Source organism: Fulmarus glacialis, unplaced genomic scaffold, assembly GCF_000690835.1.
Source record: "Fulmarus glacialis isolate BGI_N327 unplaced genomic scaffold, ASM69083v1 scaffold12230, whole genome shotgun sequence".
Lineage (NCBI taxonomy): Eukaryota > Metazoa > Chordata > Aves > Procellariiformes > Procellariidae > Fulmarus > Fulmarus glacialis.
This window is the reverse complement of record NW_009187163.1, coordinates 58172-68463: the sequence shown is the minus strand read 5'-3', so window position 1 is coordinate 68463 and position 10292 is coordinate 58172. Positions and strand designations below refer to the sequence as shown.

General features: G+C 37.5%; 1 protein-coding gene across 2 annotated transcripts in view; it reads left to right on the top strand.

Moving 5' to 3' along the window:
• The first annotated feature begins 7422 nt into the window (after window positions 1-7422).
• CELF1 (CUGBP, Elav-like family member 1) overlaps window positions 7423-10292 on the top strand; it is a 44981-nt gene continuing 42111 nt past the window's right edge. For both annotated transcript variants that reach the window (XM_009574115.1, XM_009574123.1), the window contains exon 1: window positions 7423-7463. The gene's annotated coding sequence lies outside the window, so the exon portion shown is untranslated. The remainder of the gene's footprint in view (window positions 7464-10292) is intronic.

Sequence of the window (10292 nt, the reverse complement as noted above, 5' to 3'; positions counted from 1 at the left end):
TGGAATTAAGTCCAGTGTTCCTTTGAAGTTAGTTAAACTTATAATAGATGTTGAAAAGCAATTACAGGTATTAAATTCCAGGAAGAATAAGTGAAAAGTGAAAGTTGAAAAGGATTTACTGAATCATATAGTTTAATCAAGGGTAGGGAGTGACATGTCTTTAAATATTGGAGGCAGTCCACTGACAAAGAATTGGGACAATAAAGACGATTACATGGAAGAACATGCACACGCTTCTTACAACTATAGTGTTTTCTTAACGGAAGTAGAGGAAGCCTTATTTATCACTTGGGGCCTTTAGAAAGGATTAATCAGTAGAGAATTAATTACGTGAAATTCGGCACTTAAATCTGATGATGTAGTTCCATGAGTAATTTGAATGAGCGTATGCCAGTAGAGCTCTGAAAGAGGCTTGTTCCATCTTTCATGTGTTTTCCCTTTCCTTTGTGCTGCCAAGAGCGTCTGTGTGGTTGTGCAGTGAATTGAATGAAGGAACATGTCTGGGTTAAAACTATTGTTTTCCTGTTGTTGTTGGTAGGCTAGATCACACCTGGATCATTTCCTTTCTCAGACTTGTTATACCTTGTAGCTGGTGAGAAGAGAGTTGTGCTCTATTCTTTTCTATTCTCTTATTCAAGAGCATCAGCTTAATCTGGATCTACAGTAAGAATATCTTGGTCCATTCCTTTGTATTTCCACCCCATTTCTATCTAATCTTTATGGAGAGCTTATATCCAGTCTTCTCTAGTAATATAACCGCAAAAAATGAAGTAAGAATTGTTTGCGCGTGTTACTCGCTGTGGCACGTATTGTTTGGTTGTAGACAGGGAGGTATTAAATGTTGTCATAACATATGTCTTTATGAATGCAGTATTTGATACATGCTGTGTTTGATGCTGCTGTACAAAGAAGCCTGCTGTTTGTTTGGGAAGAAATTGGTGAACTTTCCTGATGGGAGGACAGAGAGAAGATAATGTGCCACGTAGGCTGTTACATGTGACGTTTTGATTCAGGAAGTATAAGGTACCTCCAGAATTTAGATAGGAGGTATAGCAGCAAGATATGTAAGAGGATTTTATGTCTATTTTGAGTCCTCATGCAGCCAAAACTGTATTTATAGCACTTGTTTTTGTCATAAAGTTTCTGGAGTCTCCTCCTGCTAGCAGTGGAAACCAGCTGATGTCATGCTGTGCCTTCCAGGAAAAGTGAATGGAAAGAATTGATGGAGAAGTGTGTAAGTGAAGAACATCTGAAAATACGTGCATAAAGCTACAACCAAGTACTGTGTCTCTCTAGTTCTTGGCAGAATGCGTTGACACTCTTGATCCTTCCCACCCCCTTCTCCCCCCACCCAGCTAAAGTCTAAGATGGGGTGACAGATCCAGCCTTGTACAGCGGGGAGGGTTTCTGGGGCCTTGGGAAGAGAGAGGAGGAAGCAAAGCTGCGCTGGCACGAGAGTCAGTGAGCATTAATCACCGCGGGCGAGGAGCCTGGAGGGGGTGTTTCAGGGTCACAAAATGGGCCATGAGGGTAGTTTGTGGCTGGTGATGTCAGTAGGAAAGACATTCTATTAGTTGTCTTTAAGAATGAAATGACTAAGAACGTAAGTTAGGCCTCTTCAGACAGAGAAAAGTTCATCTTAAGAGTGGCATTGCACTTGTGAATGGTATTCAGACAAAAATAATGCTTCAAGGTGCTGCATGTGTTTATGCATTGATGTGTTTTCAGTAGGTATTAGGTTGTAAATGGAGATTTTTTTTTTCTGTTTTTTCTGTATTATTTACAGTGGTTTGTATGCTTCAGATAATACATAAAGATATTGAAGAGGGGGGTAAATATTGCAAAAAAGAAACCGAAGTGTATATAATGATGCTGCAAATGATGAAAAATGAGAAATCTTCAGAGTGCTTGAGCAGAGGCTTAGGAAGAACTGCTTTGCAGTGAAATGGTTAGCTTTTATTTCATTTGGGTTTTTGAACAAAAGTCAGGACATTCCTAAGTTAATGTTCCCACAGCAACGCCAGTGTTTGCCTCAGATGAAAAAAAAGAAATAGTACGAAATATTTTTTTAAAGCTTCAGCTCTACACACCCAATATTAAATCTCTTGAAGTGTTAATGAAAATTATTTGCTGTTGGAAGTGATTTGAATCAATATTCATTCCTTAAAATAGAGCATTGACTCCAGTTCTTTGCAGATGTAAATGAGTGTAATTTGAGACTTGTATCCATTTGCTTTTGCAAAGGATTTGACCATGTGCCTATTACAAAAAAAAAAAATAATTGAGCATATTTTTACTCTTTGGTTTGCAGGCGTGGCAATGGCAGATTCTGCACGGTAGAGTTCATGGCAAGTATTTGTCTAATATAAGCCAAGCAAGAGACACATACAAGTTTAAGGTAAATCAGTCTTTCTTAGTTGTGCTTCTTTGAAATAAAATATAAATGTTTATACTTAAACATTTTGCAAATGCAGAATTTCAAGTCTGCTCAGAATTTTGTATCCAGTTCAATTCTGATCTTTCCAAGTTGGGACACCTCCAAATTCTTTTCCTTCTGAAGCTGGCAGTGGGTGCTGGAAATGGTCATATGTACTGTGTCCTCTTTTAGTATTTTAGGTGTAATAGTACAGAACAGTGATTGCATTTGAGGATCTTTGTGGGGAGACCTGCAATAGGTCTTCTCTGTTTGGATTTGAATCTATTCTCTTTTGTGTAATCAAAAGAAAGAAGTGTGTAAGTACCTTGATACCATTATAAAAAACTTATTTTAATGCAGAGCTATGCAAACTGTGTCTGTCTAAACACTGCACAAGGATGATTTTCCCACTGAGATTTTTTTTATCTTGCCTTTAATGATAGGTAAGTGAAAGTGTTAGTATTTGAATCTTGTGGCTGAGATGGATGAGGTTGTTACAGTTCAGCTAGTGTTGTTGCTTCTAGAAGGCGGCTTAGTGGTTAAACTGAGAATATTGTTTCTGTTTGCTACACCTCCATCTTTTACCCAAAAAAAGACATAAAACTCTGGATACATTTGATAGATCTTCCTGTGGCGTGTACAGTATCCGTAAAGCAAAACATGAATGCGTCTTTTCTGAGTATTTTGGATCCTCACTCAAAAAGTAAGTAAAATGCTGCGTTGGTGTGTACATTCTGTATTTGCAACTCTTGAGATATTTTGAGAGTCCGTTAAAGCCATAATCTGGAAGGATATAGCAAGCTTAAATCTTTTGTTGGTGAGATTCTTTGGTTTTTATTAATAGACAAATGTTTTGTGGAAACTTTTTTTTATGAAGCTGTTTACTACGTTTTCAGCTGAGATGCAGCTGTAACAATGTGATGATACTCTCTGACTCCTGTTGAATACATTCTGTCACTAGTTCTCAAAAGATCTTTCACAAAGAAAACAAATAAGATGATAATACTGTACAAATGGAAGCTCTTAGGACCATAAAGTGACTTGTCCAATGCTATTCAGTCCCATAGTTAGGAACAGGACTCATGTCTTTTAAGCCCCAATCTCATGTTTTCAACAGTAGACCATAGGGTTGTTTTGCATTCTCAGAGTGTGTCTTGATGATTTCATTATAGGTTGTAAGACTAATGATCGATCTTGGGAATGTTTAAGCTGTAGTTGCTGACTGGGCATGGAACAGACATCGCAGATATGGTCTACATCCCAAATCTTAAGTATTTTATGATCTGGTTGCAGTAACTTGAAGCATGGGCATTTAAAATGTTTTCCTCTCTCTTTTTTTTGTCTTAATCTGCAGTGGTCCCAAAATGTGCACCTCTTCCATTCTTCATTCTGTTCTTCCTATTATATCTTAAGTTGAACAGACTTAAATTCTGATAGTCGAACATACTGTCGTGAGTAATTCCACTGGTCCACTTAGTAATGGTACAGATTGTCTGCCCACCTGTATGCACATTAGTACTTGTGCTGGCAACACTGAGGAAAACAGTATTTGACAGCTCTGTCTGCAAAAATGAAGTGAGCAGGCGCAGTGACTAGGAGCTGTTGCCTGGTACTGAGCAAGTAGCTTCTGGTGCTGAAAGGTTTGGGTGGTGTAAAGATTGCAGTAGAAGACGGGCATTTCTCAGGTAAGAAAGCATGGCTGCTTCCTTGGTAAGGTTTTGGCACTGTAGGAGTTTCTTGTCGCTATCTCTGTTGTCTTGCTGTCTCATAAATAACATTTACTAGAAAGTGACATGCTTTCTGTGGGTTGTAGCCTAAGCTGTACAGTAATTGAAACTTCATCTGATTTGTATCAGCCTCTCTATTCGTAATCTGACTTAACCTAGTGCACTTGCTCCTTCACTCTCTGATGCATCGTTATCTCCCTCCTGCACTTCCTCCAGAGAAATAGTTATTTTTATGTTTCCAAGTTTTTATTATTGGCCATATTGGTTCTTAAAAGTATATAAATCCACAGTGAGTCCAGACTGAATGTTGATTTATGTGAGAGACTGTTGACGCCAGGATATATCTGAGGTTGAGCTATGTGGTCTGTTTTATCTGTTAGCCTCTTTAATTTTTAATGGTAATCTTGACATCCGACGAACATTAATTCCTGGAAAGTGTAATGAGAAATCAGAACTAACTGGTCTAGACAAGTGCTGACTGTGACAGTAATTTCATTGATCAGAATCCATTAAATGATCTGGTATTCTCTTACAGATGGTCCTGGGTGCTGGTGAGACTGAAGTTTTGCCACTAAGTATCAAAGCAGTATATCACTAGATTTATTGGGCTCATATCCATTGTCTAGTACTTAGTGGCTAGAGCCACTTGTTTTCATTAGCAGCTGCAGTTCTATTTATATTATATTGCATACCAGAAGTTACAGCTGTTTGTTCATCAGCGAGAGTGTATTTTGTTGCTCTTAGATCTGGCAGGGCTAAGTGTTAAATCTAAGTGTTAAACCTTTGTTTTTCTACATGGAATTGTCAGGTGGCATCGTAGTCCCTCCCAGCTTTGTACGGAAGAAGTTGGAAGTGACATCTGTACTCAGATGCAGCACTTCAGTCGGGGGGCAACTTCAGGAAGAATGTTCTTTGCAAAAGCTGTGATGAGATGTCCCAATTTACACCTGTTAATTGTTTTGCTGTCCCCACTAAGAACCTACACTCATGCAACTATGAAAACAGTTCACTATCAGCATCTAGTGCTGGGCTGGGGTGAATCTGCAGTTTGCGCAAGAGCTTACTGCCATGTCAGTTAATTACAGAAATTGCTGTGCTACACACATTGCTAGAGCATGCCAGCTGTATATACCTTGATCTGAGGTATCCAAGTCCTGATTTCTTCTGAGAAGAAATGAAGTTGTCGGATTCTTTGGCCTTTGGGCTAGGTTTGTCTGATGTATAATCTTGGATAAAGTATTTGGGGTATTTATGTTCTGCATACAATTAAATGAACCATACTAAAACAATTTTCTTTTGAGAAACATTTATGATTTAAGAGCATTCTCCCACGCTTTCTACAGGTGGTTGTCAGATTTGCTGCTTGCTTTTTAAAGTTTTTATTGTCTTGGATATTACCTTTGATTCAGTGAGGTGTATATTTTTTTCCCAAGAGTTATGGGTTCCTCTGGCTATGTTAGCTGTACTTTTGGTTCCTTTGAAGTTTTTAAATTAATTCTCTAGAAGCGTTCACTTAGTTACATGTGTGCGAAGGGAAGATTTTCTTTTTAACATTAAAAAGTTGTTTGCCAGTATATTCTTAAGCATTTAAAAGATCAATGAGCTGTGCATTTCATTTTTTTTCTGAAAGCTGATTGTCACAGAAATATAACCTAGAGTTTATGACAACTTCTATGGGCTTAAATATCTGGCAAAGATTGGGTTTAAAAGGAAGAAAACAAAAATTTTGTGTTATGTGATGTTTTGAAGCCAGATCTGCTAGCAGGAATCTGAGACCATTTTTTGGCCATAAACAAATATTCTTTAATTAAACTTCAAAAAAGCAAAGGAATGTGGGTGAGGTGGAAGGAGGTGTCCTCAGGTAACATATTTGCCTGAATCACTAGTAGAAGCTTCATAATCCAGAATGTTATTGTGAAACAGAACGAAAATAAGTATGTAAAGTGTTCCCTGACCAATAGTCAGTTTTCAGTAATATTCTAGAAAAGATAAATTCATAATTTTGAAAATACACATTTCAGATAACTGAGTTATGTTTCTCAGGATTCATGGATTGATTTTTATTGTTCTTAACTAGTATTGTAAGAAAATTAATTTTTGTTGTTGTCTTTAGGATTCTGTGTTCCTTTAGAGGGTATAATATTTTATTAAATCAATTGAACAAATTAGGAAGAAATTAGAACAATAAAAATTACTAAAAAATAGGGATAAAAATTCTCAAGAGATCTCCCTCTGGAAAAGAGGGCATGAGTACATGTGATAAATATCCAAGTATGTTACAAGACAAATTAGAAGAGGATATGGATCACTTATCCACATTTCTCAAAGAATATAGAACAAGGCTTATGAAGGGCCTGCAAAGCAATGAAAATGTGGGAACTCAAATAGCCTTGTATAACTCTTCCCTCTGCAGATGGATGCAGGTTTTGCTTTGATTATAGATAGGTAAATGGATTTGGATTTTCTGTAAAATACTGCTAGACAATCATGAGTGTAGTTCTGCCAAATAACCTAGGAGGAAGCAGAGACGAAATTCTTTAAAACAAACAAACAAAAAACCACCAAAACCAAACAAACAAAAAAAAAACACAACCAAAAAAATCCGAAGTTTGTGTTTAAATATATGCTAGCTTGTGTTGTGGGTCAATTACTGAATCTGCAAAAAGAGAACCCTGAATCACAGAGCAGCGTCCCCTACTTATGAGGTGCCAGTACAGAAAATCTGTATGGTTCCTGGTTGATGATTTGCTTAAGATGTAGAAATAACATTTTTTCCTTGTGTTGTTAGTTCTTTGTGTTCCTTAATTCAGAGCTTTTTCATACATTTGCATCTATGCTATCTTACATTAGACTTCCCATCTGCAGGTTCATTGTCATCTGTTAGTGCTGCTGCTGTCAAAATAATGTAATACAGGAGCTTAGGATCGTGGGTACTGCCGTTGGTAACTCTGCTTCTGTCATGAGAGCCAAAAAGCCAGACAGGTAGGATAAGTCCACTGAATGTTATTAGGAAGCTACAAGACTTCTGTGTTCAGCCATGTTGTGTTTGCAGTCCTTTCTTTTGCACCCTTTCGTTTATTCTCTGTATTTTTGAAATGTGCAACTTCATTTTTGAGTCTAATGAGGGTTATTACCACCTCATGATGATTTCTGTTATTAAAAATATGCTTTACTTTCACAGTCCTCAGCGTTTTACAAGATGGAGTTTGCGTTGTAATGATCGTTATTACCTGATTTTAACTCTGGAGTAGTCAATGTCTTTTTTTCCTTATATTTTAGAGTGAAGACTGGATCGGCTAGAGGGAGGTGCGTAACTGCAGGTATGAACCAACTACAGTTTCTATTCCTCAGTTGTGTATTGGAGCTTCCTTTCAATGGTTTAGAGAGAAGATGTTTTTACTTTCAATGATGAAAGCAGTTGTTTTCCACTGCAGTGAGCAGTGTTCCCTGAACCTTAAACTCTTTGCAGTTTCCTGCCTTTGTACTGCTAAAGGGGGTTGGGAGTGTTAACAGCTTAAGACTGCGAGTACCAAGTCAATAGGCAGTTTTAGCTTCATCTGTAACTTAATAATTTTAGAAACATAACTAACTACAAAGTAGGAATGCTTGTCTTCATAGTAATTTCTTGACCAGAACAAATCTCAAGTACTCGGTAGTACATGAAATGGCAAAGGTGAGTATTAGTGGAACAACTCCCTATAAATGTGATTATGTGCAGCAGAACAGGAACATTGTCTAGTGTGAAAATGCTTGGAGCCACATGCGAGGATCTTCTGGTGCAATTTTCTTAATGCCTGAAGTCCAGCAAGGGTGTAGTTTCATGAGACAACTAAGACAATTCCCCCTTCCTCTCTTACTCAGTTTCCAACTGATTAGTCCTGTGTTCTTTGGTTATGCTTGGTTCTTGTGATAGTTCGACTGCATGGTAGACAAAGTCAGCTTGACAATAACAAGCTCTTTTGGGATGAAGTTGTTATTTCTCTGGTTTAGCAAGTTGGTATGACTTGCTATGTGGTCAGAGGAGTACCAAATTAATAGATCAGACTGACTGCACCTTAAGAGTTTCAGTTCACTTCTGAGGACAGTTGACCTTTGACTGCTGTTTTAAGTAACACTATCATGCTCAAAGCGTGGTGATTGTTGCTCTTCTGATGAATCGCCTCTGCTATGGCAGAAATATTTAAGGTGTGCTTTAGTCTGTAGACAACCAGGGAGGGTTGAGTTTTGATACTGTCTTGAGGAAACACTTGTTTTCTACTATGGTCAGACATTTGCTACAGTTTTCATAAATACATTGGAAAGGATTTAGTCATGTCTGTATCAGAAATAAAATCAATTTTGTCTTTAAAGTGCAGGATATCCTGTCTCTCCATGTGTTACTCATCAGGGTAGAAAGAGTTAAAGTTGGATTAAGAACCATCTTCATTTTCAAGTGATTTTTAGAGAATTGGTGATTGACCTCTGTGTTTGGAAGTACCAGTTTGAGGGCATTGGGCTCCAGGCATTGTGGGTGTTGCAGAACACTCAACTTCTTTCCTAAATGACTGGTGCTCTTTACTTTGCCCGTGCTGCTCCCTTGTTGTTCCTTTAGGACCATACAGAAGATAGGGAAGAGAGAATACTGGTCATTATACTTGTGGTTTTGCCTGAAGAGTTTGTATCTTTTGAGACAGACTAATCTGTGATTGGACCTAGTTTTTCAAACTCATGGGATTCTGCCAACTACAAAACACAGGTCCAGAATCAATAGATTTGATTATTTAAATAACCAAATAATCAGATTATGTAAATAGCGAAATAATCATCAAGTTTATGGTTGCTGAAAATAAGTCAGAAACGGAACACTTCCATTTGGTGCAAGATCCATGGTTTCTCACCTTAAGAGCAACATAAAGTTGGATTCATCTGCCTTAATGTGAATGTAGAAAGGTGTCCAAATGAAAGAGGTTTGAGTATTTTCTTGAACATCTGATAATGGTATATAAAATTGTTTGTATGCATCCCAGTATGAAATGCCTCTTATGATGATTAACTCCATATATTAACTCCACAGACATATATCAAAATAAAACTGATGGCATTCAGCTTCTGGTCTGGTACAGAGAATAAAACTGAGGAGGGGTCAGCTTTGCTTTGAGATAACGAATCAATCGGCCTTTGAAATAGCACTTGGTTTTTTTCCTCACTTTTCTGGTAGCTGCTATCTTTAACCAGACAAGTTTTTGAATAGAGAGTTTACTCTAAGTCTCAGGATTGCTTCCTGTATTCAAAAATCTATATGCCACACTTTGCCAAAGCAGATTAAACAGTTATTCTTCTGTCAAATATTACTGTCTTAAAAGTGCCTTATGAGCATTGACAGTTTCGAGGCTGAGGAACTCCTAACTCTGTATTGATTCTTGTCATATCCACATTCACCATGCAGATATTCTGCTGGAGGACAAAAATGCCTTTATACTGTTTAAATACCCTGTGAATAGAGAGCACAGTAGTGTTCTAACTGCCCTGCGTCTCCTTTAGGGTGATCCTGTTGTTTTCCTGAAGGTAAGCTCTAATGAAAACTCCATTGAGACAGATCTGTAGGCATGTTGTGTGATGAAGAATAGCAGCTTATCTGTTTTCACCTGAAACATGTCTGTATTCAAATAAAATTTTTGCAGATCTGAGCCCCTTCCAAAATGGAAGTCTTTGGCATGGAGATGAAAATGGGCATTAAAAGATTGTAGATTTGTCTACTTAGAAGGAACTTCAGTTCTTCTGCCATAAGAGAAGTTAATTCTTCCTCAATACTTCTAAAGCCATTTATAGTTTAGGAAAAGTAGAAGTAATTTTTCTGGTTATAGATTTATTTGTTTGGAGGGACTGCTCTGGATCAGAGTGTTGTTCTTCATTCTTCTGGGCTTAGCTCTTCCTGAAGTTGAAACCTACTATAGTATCTAATCTAATGGTTATTTAGACCTTATTAAAGAGGAAATTTTTAGATAGGCACGGCTGTATTTTCTTAGCTGATTAGGAAAACTGAGGCATGTATATCACACTGTTTCTGTTTTGACCCTAGAGGCTTGGAAAATTTAGGTATTTTTCAGAAACATACTCTCTGACATTTTGATTATGGTTCTGCATGTGTAGCTTAAAAACTATTGAAATTT